Here is a 26,764-nt window from a genome sequence, read left to right as displayed (position 1 = left end):
AAAATGCTGTGTGAACACAGTTTGGCCTAGCAGCATCAGAGAATTTGGCACAGAGGAAGTTATTTGAGCTAGGTTTTAGGAGGGCAAGTAGAAATTTCCTAGTCAGTGAAATGAAGAAAAGGCCTTTAACACAGGGGCATGAAAACATAGGCTCTGTGTGTTGAAGGAAAGGGAGCAGTCTACTTTAGCTAGAATTGGGGAAGATAAGTGAGCTGGGAGTACAGAGTGAAGTCAGGTGGTAACTGTTCTATTACTTCTAGACAGTCCCCTATAGATCATACATACGCTGCCATGATTTGTAAGATTTTTTTTAAAGAGCACTGTTACAGTGAAATTATAGATTTTCCAGTCTTAGAGCATACTGAATATTTAACTTTTTTTTCAATGTTTGTTTATTTTTGAGAGACAGAGACAGAGCATGAGTGGGGGAGGGGCAGAGAGAGGGAGACACAGAATCTGAAGCAGGCTCCATCCAGGCTCCAAGCTGTTGGCAGAGAGCCTGACGTGGGGCTCGAACCCATGAACTGTGAGATCATGACCTGAGCTGAAGTCGGATGCTTAACCGACGGAGCCACCCAGGCTCACGTTAACTTTTTTTTTAAACAATGAAATGTTCATCTCTGAGTGGCAGTATGGTGTACTAGTTAAGAGGATGGACTCTGAAGCCTGTGTTTGAATTTTAACTTGGCACTTAGCTCTTTGATCCCTCAGTTTCTTCATCTGTAAAATGAGATAATAGTAGTACTTTGCTTGTAAGGTTGTTGGGAATTATTGAGTAAAGGTTGAGAGCTTAGGACAGTGATTGGCACAGTGAAAGTGATAAGTGTATTAGCTCTAATTTTAATCATCTTCCTCATTTTCTTCACTCTAAACATAGCTTATTGTACAAGGCCGAGTATTTGTGACACTGCCAGATCCTAATGAAGTATATAGACCGATTTGTCCCAACTGAATGGCCTCATACTATTGTTTCAAGTTCTTTTGCAATTTTTTTTTTAACCCAAAGGCCATGAGGTTTTTACTTTTTCCTTTTTTTGTTTAAACAATGTGCACCACGATGGTTCAACAAGGAAGCAAATGCTATGAATACGAAAGCTGCAGTTGGCAATATACCCCATCTAGAACCCAGGGAAGGTGAATTAGACAGAAGTGGTAGTCATTCTAGTTAAACAATCAGGTAACATCATGACGAGTCAGTTTGCAGCATCAAAACTGTCCATTTAAGTTTCTTTCTTAATGATCAGAGGTCCCACGTTGTCTCAAGTCTCTTCGTTGCGTTTGTGTGAATCCATCACAGACTGGGAACTTTTTGGACCTCCAGCAATGGCAGTACACGAGCTTTTATTTCCCAAATCTTCCATGTCAAAAGCATGTACTATCTTAGAGTTGTCTTTCTGGATGTGAGGGTTCACCATAGATTTGTGGGATGATCTTTTTTTAATGTTTATTTATTTTGGGGCGGGAGAGAGGGACCGAGACAGAGTGCGAGCAGGGGAAGGGCAGAGTGAGAGGGAGACACAGAATCCGAAGCAGGCTGCAGGCTCTGAGCTCCAGATCCCGACGCGGGGCTCGAACACACAGACTGTGAACTCATGGCCTTGAGCCGAAATCGGACGCTTAGCTGACTGAGCCACCCAGGCGCCCCTTGTTGGATGATCTTTAATGTAAAATCTTTTGTGAGCCAGATAATCCAGTCGCAGCTGTACTGGCAGCAGTAGTAACTGCTGCCACCCATTCAGCTCGCTGGAAGTCAGACACGTGGTGCCGCTGCTTGCAAAGCATGTGCACGGGACACTAAGCACAAACGGGCTGTCGCGGAGGGCCCTCGTTTGCCTTTTTTTTTTTTTTTTTTTACTTTACTGTTAGTGTGCCTGATACTTTACCCCAGTATTCCTGGGGAATATCAGTTTTATTCCCCATAATATAAAGTTTTTAATATACTATGGGTTTAATACAGCAAGATTTGTACAAGTTATATGTAAAGTGAGAATAAATTTCAGTTGAGATTCAGTTTTTTTTTTTTTTTTTAATGAAGGAAAATGGCTTTACTGTATGACCTTTGTGATCTGTATTTTGGTTTCTTAGAGGCTTTTTTTCCTAATCAGTTTTGGGTTTTTTTTTTGTTTTTAGTTTATTTTGAGAAAGAGAGAGAACGAGCGGGGGAAAGGCAGAGAGACGATGGGGGACAGAGGATCAAAAGCGGGCTCTGTGGGGGAAAGGCAGAGAGAAGGTGGGACACAGAGGAGGCAAAACAGGCTCTGCGTTGACAACAACAAGCCTTATTGTGGGGCCTGAACTCCCGAACCGTGAGATCATGACCTGAGCTGAAGTCAGATGCTCAGCTGAGCCACCCAGGTGCTCCTTCCTAATCGTTTTTTTATTTTTTTAAAGTTTATTTATTTTGAAAGAGAAAGCATGAGGGAGAGAGAATCCCAAGCAGGCTCTGCACTCTCAGCGAAAAGCCTAATGCAGGCTCCAACCCACGAACTGTGAGATCATGACCTGAGCAGAAGTTGGATGCTTAACCGACTGAGCCACCCAGCGTACCCCAATCAGTTTTCACATTGAGATGTTAACATATCATAAAATCCACCCTTTTAAAGCATGTAATTCAGTGGTTTTTTTAGTATGTTCACAAAATTGTGTCACGTCCCCAGTGTCTAATTTCAGAATGTTTCCATTCCGTTAACAAGAAACATCATACTCATTAGCAGTCACTCTCCATTCCCCACTCCTGCTCCGTACCCCTGAACCCCTGACAATCACAATCCTTTCTATCTGTGAAGATGTGCCTGTTGTAGGTGTTTTGCATAAGTGGAGTTCTATAACATGTGGCCTTTTTTGTTTGGCTTTCATAGCGCATGTTTTCACAACTCATTCATGTTATAGTGTGGGTTGGTACTTCATTCATTTTTAATGGCTACATAATATCTGCTTGCATGGGTATATCACATTTTGATTACAGACAGACAGCTTCGTTTCCACGTGACTATAATGAGTAATGCTGCTATGAACATCTGTGTGCAAGTTGTTGTGTGGCCATGTTTTCTTGGGTATATACCTGAGAGTAGAATTGCTGAGTCATATGGTAACTTTTTTGAGAGAAAGAGAGTGCGCTAGTAGGGGAGAGGAAGAGGGAGAGAGATAATCTTAAACAGGCTTCAAGCCTAACCTCAGGCTCCGTGAAGCTCCACGAAACTTGGTCATCTCATGACTGAGATCCTGACCTGAGCCAAAATCAAGAGTTGATTGCTCAACCATCTGAGACACCCAGGCACCCTCTACGTTTAACTTTTTGAGGAACTACAAGACTGTTTACCGCAGCAGCATTTCACATTCCCCCAACAACGTACAAGGGTTTCAGTTTCTTACCAACACTTGTTATTGTTTTTGTTTCTGATTATAGCCATCCTACTAGGTATGAAGTAGGTATCATTGTGGTTTTGATTTGCATTTCCTTAATGAGTAATAATGTGAACATGTTTTCATGTGTTTATTGGCTGTTTGTATATCTTTTTTGGAGGAATGTCTATTAAAATCCTTTGCCCATTTTGGGTTGTTTTTCTTTATATCGTAGAGTTGTAAGGGTTCTTGACATATTCTGGATACTAGACCCTTATCAGGTATATGATTTACAAAATTTTATTTCCATTCTGTGGGTTGTCTTTTACTTTCTTGTTAGTATCAGTTGAAGTACAAACGATTTTAATTTTGTTTTTTTATTTAAAAAAAATTTTTTTAATGTTTATTTATTTATTTTTTTTAAATTTTTTTTCAACGTTTATTTATTTTTGGGACAGAGAGAGACAGAGCATGAACGGGGGAGGGGCAGAGAGAGAGGGAGACACAGAATCAGAAACAGGCTCCAGGCTCCGAGCCATCAGCCCAGAGCCCGACGCGGGGCTCGAACTCCCGGACCGGGAGATCGTGACCTGGCTGAAGTCGGACGCCCAACCGACTGCGCCACCCAGGTGCCCCTTAATGTTTATTTTTGAGACAGAGACAGAGCATGAATGGGAGAGGGTCAGAGAGAGAGGGAGACACAGAATCTGAAGCAGGCTCCAGGCTCTGAGCTGTCAGCACAGAGCCTGACCCGGGGCTCGAACTCACGGACCATGAGATCATGACCTGAGCCGAAGTCGGACGCTTAACCAACTGAGCGACCCAGATGCCCCCAAACGATTTTAATTTTGATGTCCACTATTTTTTCTTTGGTTACTTGTGCTTTTGATGTCATGGCTAAGAAACCATTGCTTAATTCAGTGTCATGAAGATTATGCCTGTGATTATTCTGAGTTAACTTCTGTATATGGTCTAAAGGTAAGGGTCCAACTTTATTCTTTTGCAGGTGGGTATCCTTTAGTGCCAGCACTGTTTATTGAAAAGAACACTCTTTCTGGGGCACCTGGGTGGCCCAGTCGGTTGAGCATCTGACTTTGGCTCAGATCATGATCTCATGGTTCGTGGGTTCAAGCCCCATGTCGGGCTCTGTGCTGACAGCTCGGAGGCTGGAGCCTGCTTTGAATTCTGTGTCTTCCACTCTCTCTCTGTCCCTTCCCCTGCTGGTGCTCTGTCTCAAAAATAAATAAACATTAAAAAAAATAAAAAGAGAAAAAGAACACTCTTCCCCATTGAATTGGCTTGATGCACTTGTCAAAAGTCAATTTACCATATGTAAATTTTTATTTTTAGATGTAAATTTTATATGTAAATTTAAATTTTTATTTCTGGATTCTTTCTGTTCTTTCCATTGGGTATGTGTCTTTCCTTATGCCAGTATCTACACCGTCGGTTTTTTTCTCTTTAAAAACAAATTTTTTTTTCAATGTTTATTTATTTTTGAAAGAGAGAAAGAGAGACAGTGTGTGAGCAGGGGACGGCAGAGAGAGAGGGAGACACAGAATCCCAAGCAGGCTCCAGGCTCTGAGCTGTCAGCACAGAGCTGGATGTGGGGCTTGAAACCACGAACAGTGAGATCATGACCTGAGCTGAAGTTGGAAGCTTAACCCACTGAGCCGCTCAGGTGCCCCCTACACCATCTTGATTACTGTAGCTTTGTAGTAAAGCTTTGAAATCAGGAAGTGTGCTTTGTTCTTTTTCAAGATTGTTTTGGTTATTTGAGGTACCTTGAGATTCTTTATGGGTTTTAGGATCAGCTCATCAATTTCTACAAAAAGAGTGGCTGTAATTTTGCATTGGACTGGAAGATCAATTTGGGAAGTATTGCTATGTTAACAATACTAAGTCTTCCAATCTATGAACATGGGATATCCTTCCATTTATTTAGGTTTTTTTTTCTAAAAGTCTTTGAACATTGTTTTGTGGTTTCCAGTGTACAAGTTTTTCACCTTGGCTTAATTTGTTCCTAAGTATTTTATTCTTTCTGATGCTATTAAAAATGGAATTGCTCTTCTGATTTCACTTTTGGATACTTTATTGCTGGTTTATAGAGCACAATTGATTTTTATGTATTGATTTTATATCCTGCAACTCTGCAGAACTCATTTATTGATTCTAGTAGGGTTTTTTTAAGTTGTTTTTTTTAATGTTTATTTTTGAGAGAGAGAGAGAGTGGGGAGGGGCAGAGAGAAAGAGGGAGAGACAGAATCTGAAGCAGGCTCCAGGCTCTGAGCTGTCAGCACAGAGCCCGATGCGGGCCTTGAACTCACGGACTGTGAGATCACGACCTGAGCCGAAGTCGGACGCTTAACTGACTGAGCCACCCAGGCACCCCTGTTCTAGTAGTTTTGTAGTGGATTCCTTAGGATTTTCTACAAACAAGATCATGTCATGTGCAAATAGAGGAAATTTTACTAGGATAACTTTTATTTCTTTTTCTTGCCTACTTGTGTTGTCTAGAACCTCATGTTGAATAGAATTTATGTTGAATAGAAGTGGTAAGAGCAGACATCCTTGTCTTGTTCCTGATATTAGGAGGAAAGCTTTCAGTCTTTCACCATTGAGTATGATGTTTAGCTGTGGGATTTTCAGAGATGTCCTTTATCAGGTTTGAAAGTTTTCTTCTATTCCTTGTTTAGTGGGGTTTTTTGTTTTTTTTTTAAATCATGAAAGGAAGTTAACAAGCCTTTCATGCTTCATTCCTGGTTTTTCTTCTTTGGAGAGGGAAATCTGTGGACTTGTAAAATTCTAGAAAAAGTGAATATGTTAAATTGCATTAAGGGCAAGAATGCAAGTAAGCCTGAGGAGTAACTGAAACCAGGGTTGGAAATGTGCTGGGATTCTATCTGCGTTCTCTCAATGCAGGTTAATGTCTGAATTAAAGGAAAATCTGACCTCTGCTACATCCAGGATTTACATCTTAAGGGTTTCTGCTGTAACAGACCATCTGACTCTTAGTTTCGTTTTGATCTGACTTGCTAGAGATCAGTTGATTATCCCTGAACCAGTCAACTCCAAAGAAAAGGCAAGTGCTGGGATTCATCCAGCGTGGGCCAGGTGTCACCTCTAGATGAACCTGTGGCTTGGGGAGCATACTTATTCCCCTCAAGCTGTATGCACAAGGGAGTTTGTTCTTAGACTGAAAGTTGAAGAGCTGATCCCTTCAATAGGCTCTGCATAAGTATATCTATCAATATTTAATATAGTTGCTTCCTGTCTTTGTTTTAGAGAGGATATTGGATGAAGTAACTTCCCTAAAGAGAAATTTGCCCTTGTTTTTCTTAGACTTCATAAAAACGATTTAAGCAAAAGCTATAAGCTACTTTTTTGTCTTTGATCTGTAACCCTGGTTTTTGCACCTGTTTTCTTTCTTGCACAGGATGTTATAGCAGAAGCTGAATGGGATATTGAGATGCAGCTAATTTTAAAACATTACTGTTTTGTTGTATGTACTTTGGAAGTAAGACTAAACTTTGTTGTAACTGTCCTGCCTTTTTAGTTATAAAGTTAGTATGCCAAATCTCACTGGTAGATGATGGCAGCTTAGATCTTTGTGTTGAGAAGTTTGGGCTTGGTGAGGAAAGATTCCCTCTCAGATTAGGAATGCATTTCTCTCAATTGGGAAAGGGGCAGCACCTCCTTTTCAATGCTGGGCAGAGAAGATGATGAATTGAACACAAAGTTGTGATGGCAGAGAAGGTAAGAAGTAGATAGTACTTGATGTGTTTTCAGGCTGGCATAACATGAGTTGTTAATGATTGGCTAGGTTTCTGGTTTGAGAAACGGGATAGATGGTGCAATGGGAAGCCATAGAGAAGTAGAAAAGGGGAAGGACCTGACCTGTTTGTTACTTTACAGTGATAACTGCTGGCTGCTCTGTGGGAAACAGATTAGGCCTGTGGGGGTAGCAGTGATGGGAGGAGAGGCGTACGTGACAAGGTTGTTGCTGTCAGTTACATGGGAGGTGAGACATCCTGGTCTGGGGAGAAAAGTGGACAGACAGGAGATGGATTGGAGCTAGAATCGAAAAGAATTGCTAGTGAATTGGACAAGAGGAGAGCTAGAAAAGATGACAGAGAAGGATCGATGATGACCTATAGATTTCTGTCATTAACTCTGTCAGTGGCGGCAGCATTTACTAAACTGGGGAATTTGTGGAGTCTAGGTGTGGGAAGAACTAAATCGGGAGTGGGGAGAATCAAGAGTTCCTTTTGGACTTGTTTACTTTGGAGCTATTTTTATGAGCGATCTAAGGCAATAAGTCAACCAGGCAATTAGCTGTGTTGGACATTGGAATTCAGAGGGAGAGGTGTAGATTACAGTTAGAAATTTAGTGGCTTTCAGAATAATATTTGAAGCCATGAGAGTAGACAGAATCATCTAACGGGAGAGGAGTTGATGGTGGAGACTGAGAAAGAAAGAAAGGAGAGGATAGATTGCAGTAGCCAGCAAAGAAAAATTTAAAAACACACAAAAAAACCCTTTCTCTAAATAGAAAGTTGACAGGGGGCACTTAGGTGACTCAGTCATTTAAGCGCCTGACTCTTGTTTTCAGCTCAGATCATGATCTCAAGGTTACTGAGATCAAGCCCTGTGTCAGGCTCTCCGCTGACAGCAGGGAGCCCACTTGTGATTCTCTCTCCCCCTCTCCCTCTGCTCCTCACTTGTTTGTGCAACACACATGCCTGCCCTTGCTCTCAAACAAAAAAGGGCAAATAGAAATACTAAAAAATAAATCTAGTTTGCTAGTCCTAAAATAATTTTCCTTTGGACTAAAAAAATTGGCAAAAAAAATGGAAAATTGGCTTTAGTGTTTCAAAGGAGGGTGCAGGAAATTGAGTGCACCCCTATCTGGTTGTGGTAGGAATGAAATTGGTTCAGCCTTTCCGGGGGCTGGTTTATATACAAAGATTTAAACTTTTGCTCAGCAGTTCCACTTTTATTTATTTAAGAAAAAAAATTTTTTTTACATTTATTTTTGAGAAACAGAGTGAGGCAAAGTGTGAGTAGGGGAGGGGCAGAGAGAGAAGGAGACACAGGATCTGAAGCAGGCCCCAGGCTCTGAGCAAGAAGTCAGCACAGAGCCCGACGTGGGGCTTGAACCCAGAAACTGTGAGATCATGACCTGAGCCAAAGTCGGAGGCTCAACTGACTGAGCCACCCAGGTGCCCCCAGTTCCACTTTTAGAGATTTATCAAAAGAAGTGAGAAGGGATTTGAATTAAAATATAAAACCATGAAACTCCGAAAAGAAAATCTAGGCAGTAAACTCATTGGTTTCCTGAGGCAAGAGAAACAAAAGCAAAAATAAACACTTTGAGAAGACCTCAAATTAAAAAGTTTTTGCACAGTGAAGGAAGCCATCAACAAAACAAAAAGGCAACCCACTGAGTGGGAGAAGATATTTGCAAATGATATGTCCAATATGGGGTTAATAATCAAAATATATAAAGAATTGCTACAACTCAATACCAAAAACAAATAACCTGACTAAACAATGGGCAGAGGACCCGGATAGATATTTTTGTGTTATCAAGAGTTAGAATAAGTTACCCAAGTACGTGTAGCTAGTTAAATGCCAGAGCCTCTTTTTTTTTTTTTTTTTTAAAAAGCTACTCTCCCAAATGTTTATTACTAATGACTTTGGTTTTCTTTGAATGTAAAGGAAAGGTAACTGTATATTCCATTCCATACTATAGAAATGATCCCTTGGAGACCCCACTTTTCAAGTATCTTCTGAAATAGTAAACCACATAGACTCAGAGAAGTTAAAACATTTTTTTAACAGGCATGTCTTTTGAACACAAAAATATTCAGCAGTGCCATTTATCACAGGATTATGTCCTTACATAACAAGAGAAGGTCACTCAAATACTTCTAATTGGACATAAGCTTGATTATGCTAATAGAAGGAATATGAAGATCTCCTCCCTTGCCTCCCCTCAAAGAATCTGTGGTAACTTTTATGAAACCAGAACATTATAGCGAAGTAGGCAGTGAATGTCAAGTAGAATGTGTAAAAGCCTTTTTCTAATCACTTTGCTCTAATAGTGCCAACCAAGGCTTGCTCTAAAACCATAATACTTGTGAAGTGTACAACTGCATTTAAATGAGAACATCTTAAAGAACAAGCTCAAAAGCTGGCTGCAAGAATGCCTTTTTTGCCAGGCTGTTGTGTACAAAGTAGCAAATGCTTGCTAGGGATACCTAACTATGTGAACTCTCATCCTGGCAACTTCTTTTTCTCCTTAAACTTACTGTGTGTTGAAATACATGTTTTTCGTTTTGTTTTTTCCGAAAGCTTAAATCCAGTGTTTTAAATTTGCCAAAGAAATGGACTAAGAAGACTTCGTTAGCATTTTTCTTTCCTCTTTGTTTAAACCCTCCCCCACCTCCTTTTACATGCAAAACACTCACCCAGCTTTAGTGTCTAATAAAATACACCTAGATGGTTGAAATCCAAGTTTAAGTACTTAGAGTTAGTATTTCTTAACTTGTTTCCATTCTTATTCTTAGGGCCTCTTCCCCCAGTTAGTTACATTTAATGTTTATTTTTGAGAGAGCGAGCGAGAGAAAGAGAGAGAGTGAGCGCGCGTGCGCAAGTGAGTGCGAGCGCTTGCAAGTGGGGGAGAGGCAGAGAGGGAGACAGAATCTGAAGCAGGCTCCAGAATCTGAGCTGTAAGCACAGAGCCCGACTCAGGGCTCCAGCCGGGAGATAATGATCTGAGCCAAAGTCGGCCGTCCAACCCCGACTGAGCCACCCAGGCGCCGCCTCCCTCTGCCCCCAGTTATTTATACTTAGAATAGTTGACTTGTATAATCTTGGTGAAGTTGAACCAGATAATAGTGATCCTTTTCTTTGATTCTCCTGTTCTGATTTCAAAGAGCAGGATTGAAAAGGGATTTAGGAGAGAGAATCTTCCATTGTTGTTTGTGTTAACAGTGAGTTAAATTCTCCACACGAACTTTGCGCAGGGGTCTTTAGGCCTGTGTATGTGTGAATATTGTCTATTTTACTTTTTAATCACTGGATCAAGATTTTGTAGATTAAATCTTTACTTGCAGATCCTGAATGATTATTAAGGCCCTGTTTTATACCACAGTTTGTCAGTCATTTCCACTCAGCGGCACACTTAATGTATCAGGAAACATGGCATGTTGAGCCGTGATGTTTTGGCACAGTAGAATTAGGTGCTAAGCGGGCTGACGGTATGTGTGAGCTGGATTGCCCAGATTGGAGTCCTCTGCCATCAGCCGTGTGTAATGGCCTTAGAGAAGTTACTGCTCTTTGCCTCAGTATCTCACTTAAAGGTGTTCTCATAGGATTATATTATGTTATAATCATGTTATATTAAGTTAATATTATATATAATTATAATTGCGTATCACAATCATAATAAATATTATATAATATGTTCTGAATTATATATAAGGTATATAATATGTTATATTATAATTTTTATTATATTATAAATATTGTATTTATAATATATCCTATTATATTAGCTGTCATATTATAATAAGTTAATATTTAGAAAACTCTTAGAAAAATGCCTGTACACAGAAAACAGACCTAAGTATTTGCTTTCTTAAAAAAAAAATTAGATAGACAGTCCTCAAATTATGGGAAGGAGAAAAGTATTCAATGTCCTATCCATTGAATTATAGACTTGAAAATGGTTAAAATAATTTTATGTCATGTGTATTTTACCATAATTTTTTCAGAAGAAATCTCATAATTCAAAAACTACTGAAGTCACTTTTGAAAACTTGACTCTCAGTAGACTCCAGATGAATGTCAGGCTGGAATTCATGCGTGGAAGGATGACAGGTACACAGATCCCCCTGTTCTCGTGGTGTCCTGTGGAGAGAAGTGCTTAGGTTGGGGCATGTGACTGAGCTCCAGGAAAGAGACCCTACCTCCCCAACCCACTCCTGAGCTCTCTTTACGGGGTTGAGTGTGATGAGTAAGGTAAAAAGTGGGATTTGGGGAACCACCTGTTTCCAGGAACTGCTGAGAACCAGCTGCCTGGTACCTAGAGACTGTGGGAGCCCTTGGGAAGATGTTTAGGAGAAACTCTTCCTGTCAGGGAAGGAGGAGCACTTCGTCTTTGTTAGCTCATTGCTAAGCTCATTGCCAGAGAGCATAGGATGATCAATCAGGAGCCAGAGTCAGTTATCTACGTGAGGTGGCTGGGACTAAAGTGGTAACTGGACTGTGATGGAGATAAAGATGACTCTATAGGGGCACCTGGGTGGCTCAGGTGGTTGGGCATGTGGCTCTGGATTTCCGTTCAGGTCATGATCTCGATCTCGGGGTCATGAGATTGAGCCCTGCGTCAGGTTCCATGCTGGGTGGGAGGAGCCTGCTTAAGATTCTCTCCTTCCCTCTCCGTCTCTGTCCCCCCCCCCCGCCCCCCCACGCTTATGCGTACACTCCCTCCCTCTCAAAAAAAAGGTGGCTCTATAAAGGGAACCTTTTTTGTTTTTGTTATTTCTGTATGCAGTTGTTAACAGTGAATTGTGGTAATAGATTTGTGATGCTAAACTATCCTTGCGTTGCTTGGATCAACCCTAGTTTGTAATGATGTATAAATGCCTCATTGGATTCTATTTAACAATCGTTTACAATTTTTTCATCTATGTCAGTAAGAGAAACTAGCATAGAATTTTTTTCTCATGGTCTTTTGACTATGGAAGTAATCAAAATGAGTTATTCTCTTTCTGTTATTTGTGACCGTTTGCAAAAGTAATTAGTTTTTGTGGGGAATATTCAGTAAAAATTCTTCTGTAGTACTGTTATGGTCTAATGTGCATGCTTGTGCATACATGCATGCATAACTATGTCTGTGTGTGAGGGCTGGGGAGGGGGTTTTTGATGACTACTCTGTTTAGGGGTTGTGGTTTACTCAAGGTTTGAAATGAAAGTCCATTTCCCCTAAACGCGTTTAAGAACAGTGCTCGCCATATAGTAGGCATTCACTGTTTATGGAATGAGTAAATTAGTAAAGGTTATTGGAATAGATTTCATTGTATTCTGTTATTAAAATACCTTCTATATTTTTATTTGTGTCTAATTGTGTTAGATTTTAAAAGTTGGTGCATTCTGAAGATTTTATTTTGCCAATTCATCATGATAGGTTTAAGATTTCAGCTTTCAAATATCTTACATTCTACTCAAGACACGTTTGTGATTTTTTTCTTTATTTTTCTTCATTTGTGAATATACCTCTGCACTTTGACAATGTTGACGTTTTATCATATGTGTCTTACTTTACCAAATTTAATGAACACGGTAAATATGGTTTACTTTTGCATGGTGGCTCTAATATACAGGTTCCATATGATTTTCCTGTTGGGAAATATGAATGGGTGGTAGAACCCCTAAAATTTTAGAACGTAGGGAGATGCGCTAGGATGCTAAATGGATTTTCATCAAGTCTATAAAAGATACTGAGAAACAAAGTCTGGGTCCAAAGAGATGGCATTAATTTCTGCCTTATGTGAGAACAAGTAGAAAATCATGATTTTCTTAGAAAGGTGGCTCACTTGGGACACCGGTTGCCCATTGTTTCAAGACAACCTTCCACATGGATTTGTTCTGCTTTTTATAAAACAAGTCTGCCACTCATGTTCCGACTTCATCCCACCTTCCCCCACACTCCTCCCAAAGGGAGACATACGCTCCACGTTTTTTTGTTTTTTTTTTTTTAAATTTTTTTTCAACGTTTTTTATTTATTTTTGGGACAGAGAGAGACAGAGCATGAACGGGGGAGGGGCAGAGAGCGAGGGAGACACAGAATCGGAAACAGGCTCCAGGCTCTGAGCCATCAGCCCAGAGCCTGACGCGGGGCTCGAACTCACGGACCGCGAGATCGTGACCTGGCTGAAGTCGGACGCTTAACCGACTGCGCTACCCAGGCGCCCCTCTCCACGTTTTTTCAAAACGCCATCATTTCAGTTGGATTGTCCTGTGTGAGGGAAGGAGCAGACAGGCCGTTCCATTCCCAGTCGTGTCAACAATCCTGTGCACATCTGCTTCCCTGCCTCTTTCTCAGGCGGCTGGCTAGATGTTGCCGTGTTAATATCTTTCGGACACCTCACACTCAACGTGTCAGAACACAGAATGTGCCCTTTTCACTAAGCAGACCAGTAGCTGCTGCTTTGTTCCTAGCATTGGTATCACATAGTGGTGATAGGCCCGAACTGCTAGGATTGGTTATAGGCTTTTTCTTTCAGCCTTGGGTTTTTCATCTGTAAAATGGGGATAATGGCTCAATCTATCTGGCAGGATTGTAAATGAGAATTAACTAAATAGTAAGATACATAAAGTGCCTGACACATAGAAAGCCTTTAATAAAAGTCTTAGCTTTTATTACTATAAAATATTAATATATTGTATATTTATTACTATAAAAATGGGAATAACCCTATCCCAGTTGCTCAGGCTCAGAGTTTCCTGTTCACCATCTCTTCTATTCAGTTGTCTCTTCTTGATTTTACTTCTGCAGTATCTCTCAAATTGGTCTTTCAAAAATACATACATATACGTGTGCGTGTGTGTGTATATATATATTTTCTTTTTTTTTTTTAATTTTTTATTTTTTTTCTTCAACGTTTTTATATTTTATTTTTGGGACAGAGAGAGACAGAGCATGAACGAGGGAGGGGCAGAGAGAGAGGGAGACACAGAATCGGAAACAGGCTCCAGGCTCCGAGCCATCAGCCCAGAGCCTGACGCGGGGCTCGAACTCACGGACCGAGCTCATGACCTGGCTGAAGTCGGACGCTTAACCGACTGCGCCACCCAGGCGCCCCCCCCTTTTTTTTTTTTTAAAGTAATCTCCACACCCAACCCAGGGCTTGCATTCATGACCCCAAGATCAAGAGTTGCAACCTCTACCTACTGAGCCAGCCAGGCACCCTAAATCGGTCTTATTTTACTGCCCATGCTCAGGCTCCCATTACCTTTCTACTGCAGTGTATCCTAACTGATGTTCCTGCTTTTGTCATTTCTCCTCTAATTCACTCTTCAATGCTGCTGTTATTTATGGCCTTAAAACACATTAAATATGACTCCTGATTGCAGACTTTTAATGACCTTCCACTGCATTTGTCCTGTCTCCCACCCAGCTTGCTAAATCTCCATTTTGGGTTTTGCCCGCATTTTCAGTTTTATCGCAGGCTCCCACGGTGGTGATACACTCCAGCCATCCCGGTCGGGTTTACCAGTCTCCGAGCTCCTCTGTGGAGTCTTGGTTCACTCCCTCGGCCTGGAATCCCTTTCTTTCCCATCGTTGGAAGTTTTATGGATTCTGTAAAGCCCAAGAGGTCTCCTAAATTTTACTAGTTTTAATTTGTGGTTCTCCCACCCATGTTCTTATGGCACTTGGTTTTTACTTGACTTTAGTACTTACTAGAGTCTTCCTAAGTGTGCAAGTCTGCTTTGCTAACTAGACAGTAGCGTCGAGGAAGAAGTTCTTTCCTATGTCGTAGGAGTTGTCTTTGTTGATGGTTTCTTAATAAAGTATGTTAAGTTTGATAAAATACTGCTAATACTATATACTACATATATACTATATATACACCTTTACATATATAAACTGTATACTAAATACTAATTCGTAATACTAATAGCTAAAATACTAATACCAGAGTTGTACAGAGATACAGAATTGTGAGCTTGAGGATTATATTTCATGGAAAATACATTGAAGAGAATGGCAATGATGAAGATTTCTCTAGTTTTGATCCCTTAGAAGCATTAGATTCAGATAGTTATAGAAAATTCCATGTTCTTTCCCAAGTTTTGAGGATAGCAAAGTTTAGTAGCTACTCTGTATTTGTTGGGAAAAACCATGTATTTAAACGTCTAATGTCTAATATATTCAGGAGGTAAATAATTAATGCTCACCAGATAGACTTTCTGCATAGTTGATTAGATTCTATTAGAGCTATCTCCTCAGTATAATTTGTTCTGTCTATAATGTATCCATATATTAAAAAAAAATTTTTTTTTACACTTATTTATTTTTGAGAGACAGAGCACAAATCGGGGAGGGGCAGAGAGAGAATGAGACACAGAATCCAAAGCAGGCTGTAGGCTCTGAGCTGTCAGCACAGAGCCCAAAGTGGGGCTCGAATTCACTGTGAGATCATGACCTGAGCTGAAGTCAGATGCTTAACAGACTGAGCCACCCAGGTGCCCCATATATCCTTATATTTTTAAATTTATTTTTTAAGTTTACAGAATGAGCTTTCTGAAAATTGCCTGGTGGTTTTGTCATTTGTTAGTGGGAGGATATGAGAAGTTTTGGAGATTTCTGCATTATGTTACTTATGTGTTTGTGTATTCTTTAAAGAATTAGTATAGAGAAGTAGTAATCAGTTCTCAGGGTTAATATGCTTTTAGCTGCAGACAAATGCTTCAGTGTATATAATAACTTATATAGTTACCTTTCAGAAGTTGGTTGAATAAATTCAAAGGTTATTTTGAAATATAGAGAAGTCAGATTTTATTTTTAAACTCTTTAGGAAATTTGTTTGTTTATTCATTTTTTTGAGAGAGAGAATCTCTCTCTTTTTTTAAATATATGAAATTTATTGTCAAATTGGTTTCCATATAACACCCAGTGCCCATCCCAACAGGTGCCCTCCTCAATATCCATCAGCCACCTTCCCCTCTCTCCCACCCCCCCCATCAGCCCTCAGTTTGTTCTCAGTTTTTAAGAGTCTCTTATGCTTTGGCGAGAGAGAGAGAGAGAGAGAGAGAGAGAGAGAAAGGGAGGAAGGGAGGGAGGGAGGGAGGGAGGGAGGGAGGGAGAAAGAATCTCAAGTAGGCTCCATGCTGTCAGCACAGAGCCCAACATGGGGCTCAATCCCACAAACTGTGAGATGACCTGAGCGAAAACCAAGAGTCAGATGTTTAACCGACTGAGCCACCCAGGCACCCCAGAAATAATTATTTTAAAATATTGTCTCTAGTATAAGTGATCACTGTTTCAGATGAGTTAGGAAAGAAAGAATAGATCTGTGAAAAAGTAAATCTTTTCCACTAATAACTATACAGTGGAGAAGCAGACAACCCAGCATTAACCAAATGGTCAAGCTTAACATCACTAGTGATGTCATGTGTGCTTCACATATCCCCTGTTGTGATGAGAAGGGCACCTCACTTCTATGACATTCTTTCTGTAAACTCAAGCACGGTCAAAAATATGAGAATAAAATCAGCTAAACACCTTGAGGGCATGTGCTACAGAATACCTGACCAGTAACCCTTGAAACTCTTAAGGTCACGGAAAACAAAGACTAAGAAACTATCCCACACCAGAGGAGAGTGCCGATATATGATGATAAATGTTATGTATCCTAGATTAGATCCTGAAACAGATAAGGACATTAATGGAAGAAACAGGTGAGACCTGAATAATGTCTGGGGTTTACTTAATAGGACCATACTGATGAAGGTTTGTTACTTTTGATGAATGTACCATAGTAACATGAGGTGGTAACATTAGGAGAAAGTGAAACTGAATGAGGGGTATATGGGAACATTCTGTACTATCTTTGCAACTTTTCTGTAAATCTAAGATTCCAAAATAAAAAGTTTATTTAAAAGGTAAAGTTATATTTTCTATTTCCATTCTACAAATTTATTGAATGCCTGTTAAGTGCAAGGCAGTGTGCTCACTACTGCAGGAGATAGTGTGTAAGACCCTTTACCTGCTCCTGTCCCTAAGGAGTTGTTATTCTGTTGGGGACTGAGACAGCTGATACAAAGCAGGACATGATGGAACCTGTGCTAAGTATTTTATTTTTTATTTTATTTTTTTTAGGTTTTATTTATTTTGAGAGAGAGAACAGAGAAGAGTCAGAGAAGGAGAGAGTGAGAATCTCAAGCAGGTTCCACACTGCCAGTGCGGAGCCCGATGTGGGGCTCAGACTCATGAACTGAGAGATCATGATCTGAGCCAAAGTTGGAGTCTTAACAGACTGAGCCACCCAGGCGCCCCATGAAGCCTGTGCCAAGAATTAAGATGCTTTGGGGTCTGGGGTTGGAGAGTAAGACATTAAATGAAAGCTGTTAAATATCCCATGCCCACCCCACCCAATACATACACCAAAGAGACAGCATTTAGAATGAACTTTGGGCAGGATTTTAGTAACCACAGGCATTAGAAAGGAAATATATATCATTCCCACCAGCTTGGGCTCACGACCTGCTCTGCCAATTACTAGCTCTATGACCTTGGGTGAGTCATTTAATATCCCTGTCTTTGTTCTTCATTTGTAAGGTAGGATTAATGATTCCTATCTCAAAGCATTGTGAGAATCACAGGAGGTATGCATGTAGTTTAGCAAAGCATCTGACACATAATAAGCTCTTAATGTGAACTATTAGAACTAGAGGGAGGCATGTATTGATGTAACACCATCAAGAAAGGTGTGGGGCCCCAGAAGGTATAGAATGTTTGGGAAAATATTGTAGTATATGTTTAGAAGGATGAATTGGGACCATCTTGTAAGTGCTTTAATTTACAAGCTGAGGAGTTTGAACTTTTTTGGTGGTTATTGGGAAGTCTTTGAAAATCTTTGTGTAGGAGGGAGTAAAGAGATTGCGTCTGAGTTTTAAGATTAATTTGTTAGAAGTGTGAGGGGAGTATTAGAGATTCTCACATGGGCTGCTGCCCTCCCAGTCACTTGGTGAATTACATTAGTGTCCCTTTAGCTTTGAATTCTATGAAACCGGTAGTTCAAAATGCTCTGGATGATTAATGTTGTGTGATGGTAGTCTGTTACATGTAACTGGGGATCTCAAAGGCAGGACCGCCAATATACAGATATGTTTAATGTGTGTTTAGTATTATAAAAAAAAAAAAAGGTCATTGATATTTTCAGAGATACTGGTTCAGAACTCCTTTTGTAGGTGATGCTTTTGGTTTTGCACCCCCCCCCCTTTTTAAAGCAGTTTAAACAGATAAGAGCTAAACAGTACTTTATTGACTTCCTGTGAAGCTTGTTGAAAGAAGTTCCGTTGTATCTATTTTTAAAGCTGATTACTCTGAGCAGAGGATGCTGCTATTGAGTTATAAATGTCATGTCACTATGTTCTCAGTCAGCATTCTTTGGATGACATTAGTGTTTGCATGTAAGGTTTTTGGAGTCCAGTGACTAGGAAAGCAGCATAGTTATCACTGAAATGGTACCAGTACATAAAGTACTTACAAACATTGATCATTTCACCATTCAACAGTATAATTAATTTGTCATCATCTCTGTGGAGTCCTTAGCCCACACCATGGCTAAATGTCAAAAAATGGGTTATATTGACCTCATTTGGGAGAATGTTTTACAACTTCAAAATGATACTGTATAATGTTGTGTAGCTATTTATGAATCATTGTATTAAAAGTGTTAATCACTTTGAAATTTACCCACTGGGAAATACAGGTTCATTGGGTCCACAAATACTAAAACACATTTCAGCCTAAATTATTGGGGTTTCCCCCCAGTGTTTTACTATGAAAATTTTCATTCATACAGAAACATTGAAAGAACTTTACACCATTCCTATACCTGTCTCCTAGATTCTTCAAGTAACTAAATTATGAAAGTCTTGCTTCCTTTGCTTTAAAAATCAAAGAAACTTCTTTCTGAGTCTTTGAACCATTTTCACATGAGACAGTATTTTGAAATGGCTGAGATGATTTTTGATGTTTCTGTGTTACCTTTTTTTTTAATGTTTTTAACACTTATTTAACATTTAATATTTATTTTTGAGAGCAAGAGCAACCAAGGGGGATAGAGCGATGGGGATAGAGGATCCTAAGTAGGCTCCGTGCTGACAACAGAGAGCCTGATGCAGGGCTTGAACTTAGGGACTATGAGATCATGACCTGAGCTGAAGTCTGATGCTCAACAGACTGAGCCACCTAGGCACCCCTGTGTTATTTCTTCAGAAAGAAAATTGAGTAAAATAATTCACAGATTCTGGCATTTAGCAAGTCTCTAATGTTAGAATGTATAACAATATTTAAAACAATTTTTTTTAAGTTTATTTTGAGAGAGAGAGAGAGAGAGAACACAGGCAGGGAAGGGACAGAAAGAAAAAGAGAGACAGAATCCCAAGCAGGCTCTGCAACAACCTCACAGAGCCCGATGGCAGGGCTTGAACTCATGAACTATGAGATCATGACCTGAGCTGAGATCAAGAGTCGGACACTTAACCAACTGTGCCACCCAGGCACCCCCAAATAGGTAACAATATTTAACTTACCACATTAGATTAACAGGCTCTGTGTTGACAGCAGAAAACCCAGCATGGGGCTCGAACTCACGATCCACGAGATCCCAACCTGAGCCAAAGTCGGTCACTTAACCAACTGATCCACCCACGCATCCCCTCCAGGAAATACATTGTAGATCTCTAGTCTTTTTAACTATTCTCATGTATATTTTCACATACTCCTTTGTAGAAAGAATAGACCATGCTTGTGAGTTACAGAGTTTATTACTATCAAAATGGAGGGTTTTTTTTTGTTTTTTTTTAAGGACCGTACTTTAAGTTCATGTATTTATTTTGAGAGAGAAAGCACAAGTAGGGGAGGGGCAGATAGAAGGGAGCAAGGATCCCAAGCAGGCTCCACACTGGCAGTCCAGAGCCCGACATGGGTTTCGAAATCACGAACTGTGAGATCATGACCTGAGCTGAAGTAGACACCTAACCAACTGGGGCATCCAGGCGCCCCCAAAATGGAGTTTCAGAAACGTAACCCTAAGTGAGAATATCTTTATGAATACATTGGACTAACTGTATTGTAAGTCATCATTGTTTTCTAAAAGATCTCAATCTCTTAATACTTATTTCTGAAAAGTCCTTTTCTTCATGAAATAAATTGTTGCTGTACTTGGAAGGGATGGAGCATTCTCATTAAAGCAAGAGTGGTACCATTCTCAGTATTCCTCTTAAATGTTCATAAATTTTAATATAAAGAGTTAATTTATCTCCCCATACATGTTCTTTTTTTCATTTCCTCTTTCTCTGCAAAGTACTTTGTGGCCGTGAGTTCTAAAGATGGCTTGTTTTTCAGTATTTTGTGTAGTAAGTTCATTGGTTGGAATCATTTGAAGAGTTTTCTGTTTATCTCATGTTCATACAAAGGCTACTTTTCAACACTGTCCTGTTTGATTTATAGAAATGGTGATTGCAATTCCTATCAAGTTGTATTTATCTTTCTACTTTAGAAGCTAAAGCAGGAGCTATATTGCTTCTTTAATCTTTTCTTTTTTTTTTTTTTAATTTTTTTTTTAAAATGTTTATTTATTTTGGGGACAGAGAGAGACAGAGCATGAATGGGGGAGGGGCAGAGACAGAGGGAGACACAGAATTGGAAGCAGGCTCCAGGCTCTGAGCCATCAGCCCAGAGCCTGACGCGGGGCTCGAACTCACGGACCGCGAGATCATGACCTGAGCTGAAGTCGGACGCTTAACCGACTGAGCCACCCAGGCGCCCCGCTTCTTTAATCTTTAATATAGCTATGTATTGGTGACATAGAAATCTTAGTTCCTTATTAACTGAAACTCTACACAGAAAATGTAACCATTATTTTAGGCCTCAGGTACAAAGGTATGTTGGCTTGTAGAGTAGGACCTGAGTTAGGGGGAAAGAGCTGACACTGGTCTGAACTTTGAAAACAACTGACACTGTATACTGAGTCAGCATTCGATTATTATGGGGAAGTTGTGAGGTAAGAGAAGAGGAGGAGGGAAGCTAGAGGGTAGAATTTGTGGTTACTTAGGTGTAGATGTTTGGTGTCAAAGGTAATAAAAATGGGAGCACCTGGGTGGCTCAGTTGGTTGAGCATCCAACTTCGGCTCGGGTCATGGTCTCATGGTTTGTGAGTTCGAGTCCCGCTTCGGGCTCTGTGCTGACAACTTGGAGCCTGGACCCTGCTTGGGATTCTCTGTCTGTCTCTCTCTCTCTCTCCCTCTCTCCCTTTCTCCCTTTCTCTCTCTCTCTCTGCCCCTCCCCCACTTGCTCCCTGTCTCGCTCTCAAAAATAAACATTAAAAAAAAATGACTTCCTTCTTCAAATACCTCATGAGTTAAAGTAAAACCTGTATTACTTGCTACTGCTGGAACTTAAGAAAAGTTTTGTCTTCAGGGTATTTATAAAAAAAATAGAACAGTTGTGTTCCTTTGTGGCTCTTTGGAGAATTGTTAGAACATATTGTATGAATTGAAGTAACTGCTGACAGAATTTTGAAAAGTATTGCTTACCTCGTAATAAGCTAAATATCCATCACACCTCGTGGTTCTAAGATTACATGTTTAGACGGATTCTGCTGATTAAACTCAGCCTTATACACAGCACTCAACCATAAGCCAGCGGCCTTAAAATGTTATTGAACAGAATTTCAACTCAGATCAGTTACAAAATGCTGTGACCCGTGGGCTTTTATAGATATTTAATTTCCTTTTAAGAAGTATGATGCTTATGGTGCACAACTCTGGTGGTTTTCAGAAATGTAAGTTGGCTTTTTGGGGATGCATCCTTGAGTAGGAAAGTGTCTCAGATTGATTTTCAGTAACTATTTCAGTCAGCACTTTGAGCTGCTCTTAGGTGCCTGGTGCCATTACATCCTTGTGGTCAATAACTTTCCCTTTTCTTTTCTTTCTCTCTCTCTCTTTTTTTTTTTTTTTTTTTTTTGTGGCTTCACAAATTAAAATAGCTTTCTGCTCATTATGATTTTGGTGTGTATATTGTATCTCTGATCCAGCATCATGCTGGACCCTTGGTAGATCTCACTGGAACATTCTTTGAAAAGATGCCAACACAGCTCAGTCATCCCAGACTCCCTTCTTGCCCCTGCTTCAGACTTGGTTTAGAAGTCAACTCTCAAAAGAGAGGTTCCTAAGACGACCCTCTCTAAAACAGCAACTCTCCATGGCTCTCTTCTCATAGGCTGCATTGTTTTTCTTCAAAGCACTTTTCTCCCACCACCTGATGCTCTCCCATGGGAACAGGAATGCCGAAAAGCCAGATTTTGTTTTGTTCATAGCTGCATCCATCCATAGAGCCTAGCACTAGCAGGCAGTGTTTTCTGAAGGTATAACGAAGGTTAGAAATGGTGGCAGCTGCCCAAAGGGATGTGAATACCCGTTAGAAATGCATTTAGCTCTCGTGTACATAGATAACGATAGTACAAGAGGGGTTCAGATGACATGAGAGCTGCGGTGAACGTGCTGTGGGTATTTGAGTGGTTCATTACTTCTAGCTGGCTTCTTAGGAAATGACATTTAAGCTGCGTCTTATTTCAGACTAGGGAAACTGATAAGCAGAGGCTTACAGGTGGGAAAGTGAACAAGGGTAGTATGTATGAGAAAAGATGACGTATTCAGTTTGGCTAGAACATACTCGTGAAGAAGTAAGAAATTAGTTAGAGAGGTAGCTTAGATTCGAGTCAGCGGAAAGTCTTCAAATCAAAATTGAGCTTGGGTTTTGTCCCCCTGGCAGTGTGGAAATTGTTTTTTCCCCTCCTTAAAAAGGCAGTTACATATGTGGCATGATTCACCTTCACAGGAGGAGACTGGAGACTGAAGTCTGTTTTTGTTACTGTATTTACTTTTAATTCCAGTTGGTTAACGTACAGTGTAGTAATGGGGTGCCTGGGTGGCTCAGTTGGTTAAGCGTCCGACTTTTGATTTCGGCTCAGGTCATGATCTTGCGGTTTCATGGGTTCGAGCCCTATGTCCATGCTGAATCTGCTTCGGATTCTCCCTCTCCCTTCCCCTCCCCCGCTTGTTTTCTCTCGGTCTCTCTCAAAATAAATTTTAAAAAAACCTGTAATATTCGTTTTAAGATGTACAGTTTAGTGATTCTACACTTGCATTCATCACCCCGTGCTCATCATAAGTGCCCTCCTTAATCCCCACCATCTGTTTCACCCGTCTCCCACCCTCCTCCCCTCTGCTAACCATCAGAGTTCCCTGTAGTTAAGAGTCTGTTTCTTGGTTTGCCTGTCTTATTTCCTTTACTCATATGTTTCTTTTTTTTTTTTAATTTTTTTTTTCAACATTTATTTATTTTTTGGGACAGAGAGAGACAGAGCATGAACGGGTGAGGAGCAGAGAGAGAGGGAGACACAGAATCTGAAACAGGCTCCAGGCTCTGAGCCATCAGCCCAGAGCCCGACGCGGGGCTCAAACTCACGGACCGTGAGATCGTGACCTGGCTGAAGTCGGACACTTAACCGACTGCGCCACCCAGGCGCCCCACTCATATGTTTCTTAAATTACATGTATGAGTGAAATCATATGGTATTTGTCTTTCTCTGCCTGACTTATCTCACTTAGTGTTATACTTTCTAGCTCCATGCATGTGGTTGCAAATGGGAAGCTTTCATTTTTTATAGCAGAGTAATAGTTCATTGTGTGTGTATATACACACACACACACACACACACACACACACATCTTTATCCATCAGTCAGTGGACACTTGGGTGCTTCCATAATTTGGCTATTATAAATAATGCTGCTATAAACATAGGGGTGCATGTATCTCTTTGAACCAGTGCTTTTGTAATTTTTGGGTAAATACCCAGTAGTGCAATTACTGGATTGTAGGATTGTTCTATTTTTACCTTTTTTTTTTTTTTTTTAAAGGCTGAGACCTAATCATAGGACTAGAGACCACTCCCCTCCTCCTCCCCCTCACCCTAACCATATTTTTTTGGTAATGTTTATTTTTGAGAGAGAGACCAAGTGTGAGCAGGGGAGGGACAGAGACAGAGGAAGGCACAGAATTTGAAGCAGGCTCCAGGCTCCGGTGCTGTCAGTACAGAGCCCGAAGTGGGGCTCGAACCCACCAACCGGGAGATCATGACCTGAGCCGAAGTCGGACATCAACCGACTGAGTCACCCAGGCGTCCCTATTTTTACCTTTTTGAGGTACACCGTATGGTTTTCCACAGTGGCTACAGCAGTTCACTTCCTACCAACTGTGCATGAGGGTTCCTTTTTCTCCCCATCCTCACCAACAATTGTTTCTTGTGTGTTGATTGGAGCCATTCTGACAGGTGTGAGGTGATATCTCTTTGTGGTTTTCATTTGCATTGCCCTGATGTTGAGCGATGTTGAACATCTTTTCACGTGTCTGTTGGCCATCTGTGTGGAAGACTAAAGTTTGAATTGTGGAGTAGGTGGGGGAGGGTAGCAACGAACTTCAATTAAAATCATGTAGTTTAAAGGTAGGAAGACAACAGTGGTCAGCAAATTGACAAATAGGTCAGATATGGAGAATAAGGGAGGCGGAAGAAGCCAAGATAACTCTAAGCTTTATATATATATATATATTTTTTTTTTTTTTTAATTTTTTTAATGTTTATTAATTTTTGAGAGAGAGAGTTTGAGCAGGGGAGGGCAGAGAGAGAGGGAGACACAGAATCGGAAACAGGCTCCAGGCTCTGAGCCATCAGCCCAGAGCCTGACGCGGGGCTCGAACTCACGGACCGCGAGATCGTGACCTGGCTGAAGTCAGACGCTTAACTGACTGCGCCACCAAGGCGCCCCTCTAAGCTTTATATTTACATATATATATTTCAGAAACTCTTTATTTAAAAAAATTTTTTTTAATGTTTATTTTAGAGAGAGCACGCACATGCGCTCCTGCGTGCAGGCGGGGAAGGGGCAGAGAGAGAGGGAGACAGAGGATCCAAAGTGGGCTCTGTGCTGAGAGTGGAGAGCCCGATGTGAGTCTTGAACCCATGAAACCGTGGTGAGATCGTGACCTAAGTCGGAGTTGGATGCTTAACTGACTGAATCATCCAGGCGCCCTTCTAAGGTTTTGAATTTGTGGGAAGTAAGATGGTGTTGTCATTACAGAGAATATGAAGACAGAACAGATTTGAGAAGGAAGATTAATTTAATTTTGAACATGTTGCTTTGAGGTGTTAGCATGTGAATGGAGAAGTATAGTTGGCAGTTGGAAAGTTACCAAATTTTAAGATTTGGGAATCGCTTGCAGAGTGGTTTCTCAAGCTTCTGATTGTGAAGTAAGAGTCAAGAGATTACCCGGAGAGAGAAAAGAAAGTAGCCGAGAGCATATTCTTGGGAAATAGCTCTGTTGAGAGAATAGGAAGAAAAGCCAAAGAAAGACAAAGCCAGTAGGAGAACCAAGAGAGGACAGCATGAGAGAAACCAAAGAAAGATACTTTCAGGAGGAAATAAGAGTCCTGAAAAAGCTGTTAAAACCTTGAGAGTGTGATATAATATCTTCTTGGTCATATTATACATATATTACTCTGCTGTACTGTTTAGCATAGTTTGTTTTGTTTTTTGTTTTTTTAATATTTAAGTAACCTATACCCGCAGTGTGGGACTTAAACTCACGACCCAGAGATCAAGAGTCGCATGTTTTCTGTCTGAGCCAGCCAGGCGCCCCAGCATAGCTCTTTACACATAGTAAGTTCTCAACAATTTAGCATAACTTAAGGAAATCCTGGGCTCTCACTTGTTTCTCTTTAAAGATTAACATTTGGCAGAATGTGATCTGTGTTTATTGAGGTTCAGTCTACTGTGTCCTGCTGACGACTTGAAAGTAAGGTCATTGGGAATAATTGGTGCTTTGCACGTTTTCTGCCAAGTTCTGTGTTGCAGAATTCTTCTGAGATATACTCGTGATATATTCTTTCTGTTTGTTTGTTTGTTTGTTTGTTTTTAAAGTTTATTTATTTTTGAGAGAGTAGGGGAGGGACAGAGAAGGAGGGAGAAACAGGATCCCAAGAGGGATTGATGCGGGACTCAATCGCACAAATTGGAAGATCATGACCAGAGTTGAAATCAAGAGTCAGATGCTAACTGCCCGAGCCACGCAGGTGCCCCTAAAAATTTTATTTTTAAGTACTCTCTATACCCAGTGTGAAACTCGGAACCCATGACCCCAAGATCAAGTGTCGCATGTTTTACCAGCTGAGCCAACCAGGCACCCCATTCTGTGATACAGCCTTGATCTTTATGATTTTTGTTACAACTTTGGTAAAATAGTAAAAGTTCTAGAAGCCATCATGGAAGGATCTCCGAGTGCCAAGAGGAGAACTGCTGATGGAACTCAGGGATTGGATAAGTGCTTGTATTCCTGTCTCACACTTGATCTATTTAGCATATGAATTATTTTAAGACTGTCTTCAAGGAATATATTATCACTTTTGTAGGTGCTTTCAGAAAACAAATAGGAAACTAGAAAGAGAATAACTTGCTACAAGTGCAAGAAGACATATCAGGAAAGTGGAGCGGATTTGTTGAAAAGCTGACTGGAAAGATTTCAGTAGCATTTTGCACAAGAGTCAGGGCCAGAGAGACT

The 26,764-nt window shown here is 40.5% G+C and overlaps 1 protein-coding gene across 4 annotated transcripts in view; it reads left to right on the top strand.

Moving 5' to 3' along the window:
* CBL (Cbl proto-oncogene) overlaps nucleotides 1-26,764 on the top strand; it is an 89,835-nt gene that overhangs the window by 23,551 nt on the left and 39,520 nt on the right. The gene's annotated exons all lie outside the window — the stretch shown is intronic.

This window comes from Puma concolor, chromosome D1 (genome assembly GCF_028749965.1).
Source record: "Puma concolor isolate L17-30 chromosome D1, mPumCon1.1.hap2, whole genome shotgun sequence".
NCBI classification, from domain to species: domain Eukaryota; kingdom Metazoa; phylum Chordata; class Mammalia; order Carnivora; family Felidae; genus Puma; species Puma concolor.
Note: the sequence above shows the minus strand (reverse complement) of the source record. Positions and strands in the feature narration are given on the sequence as shown.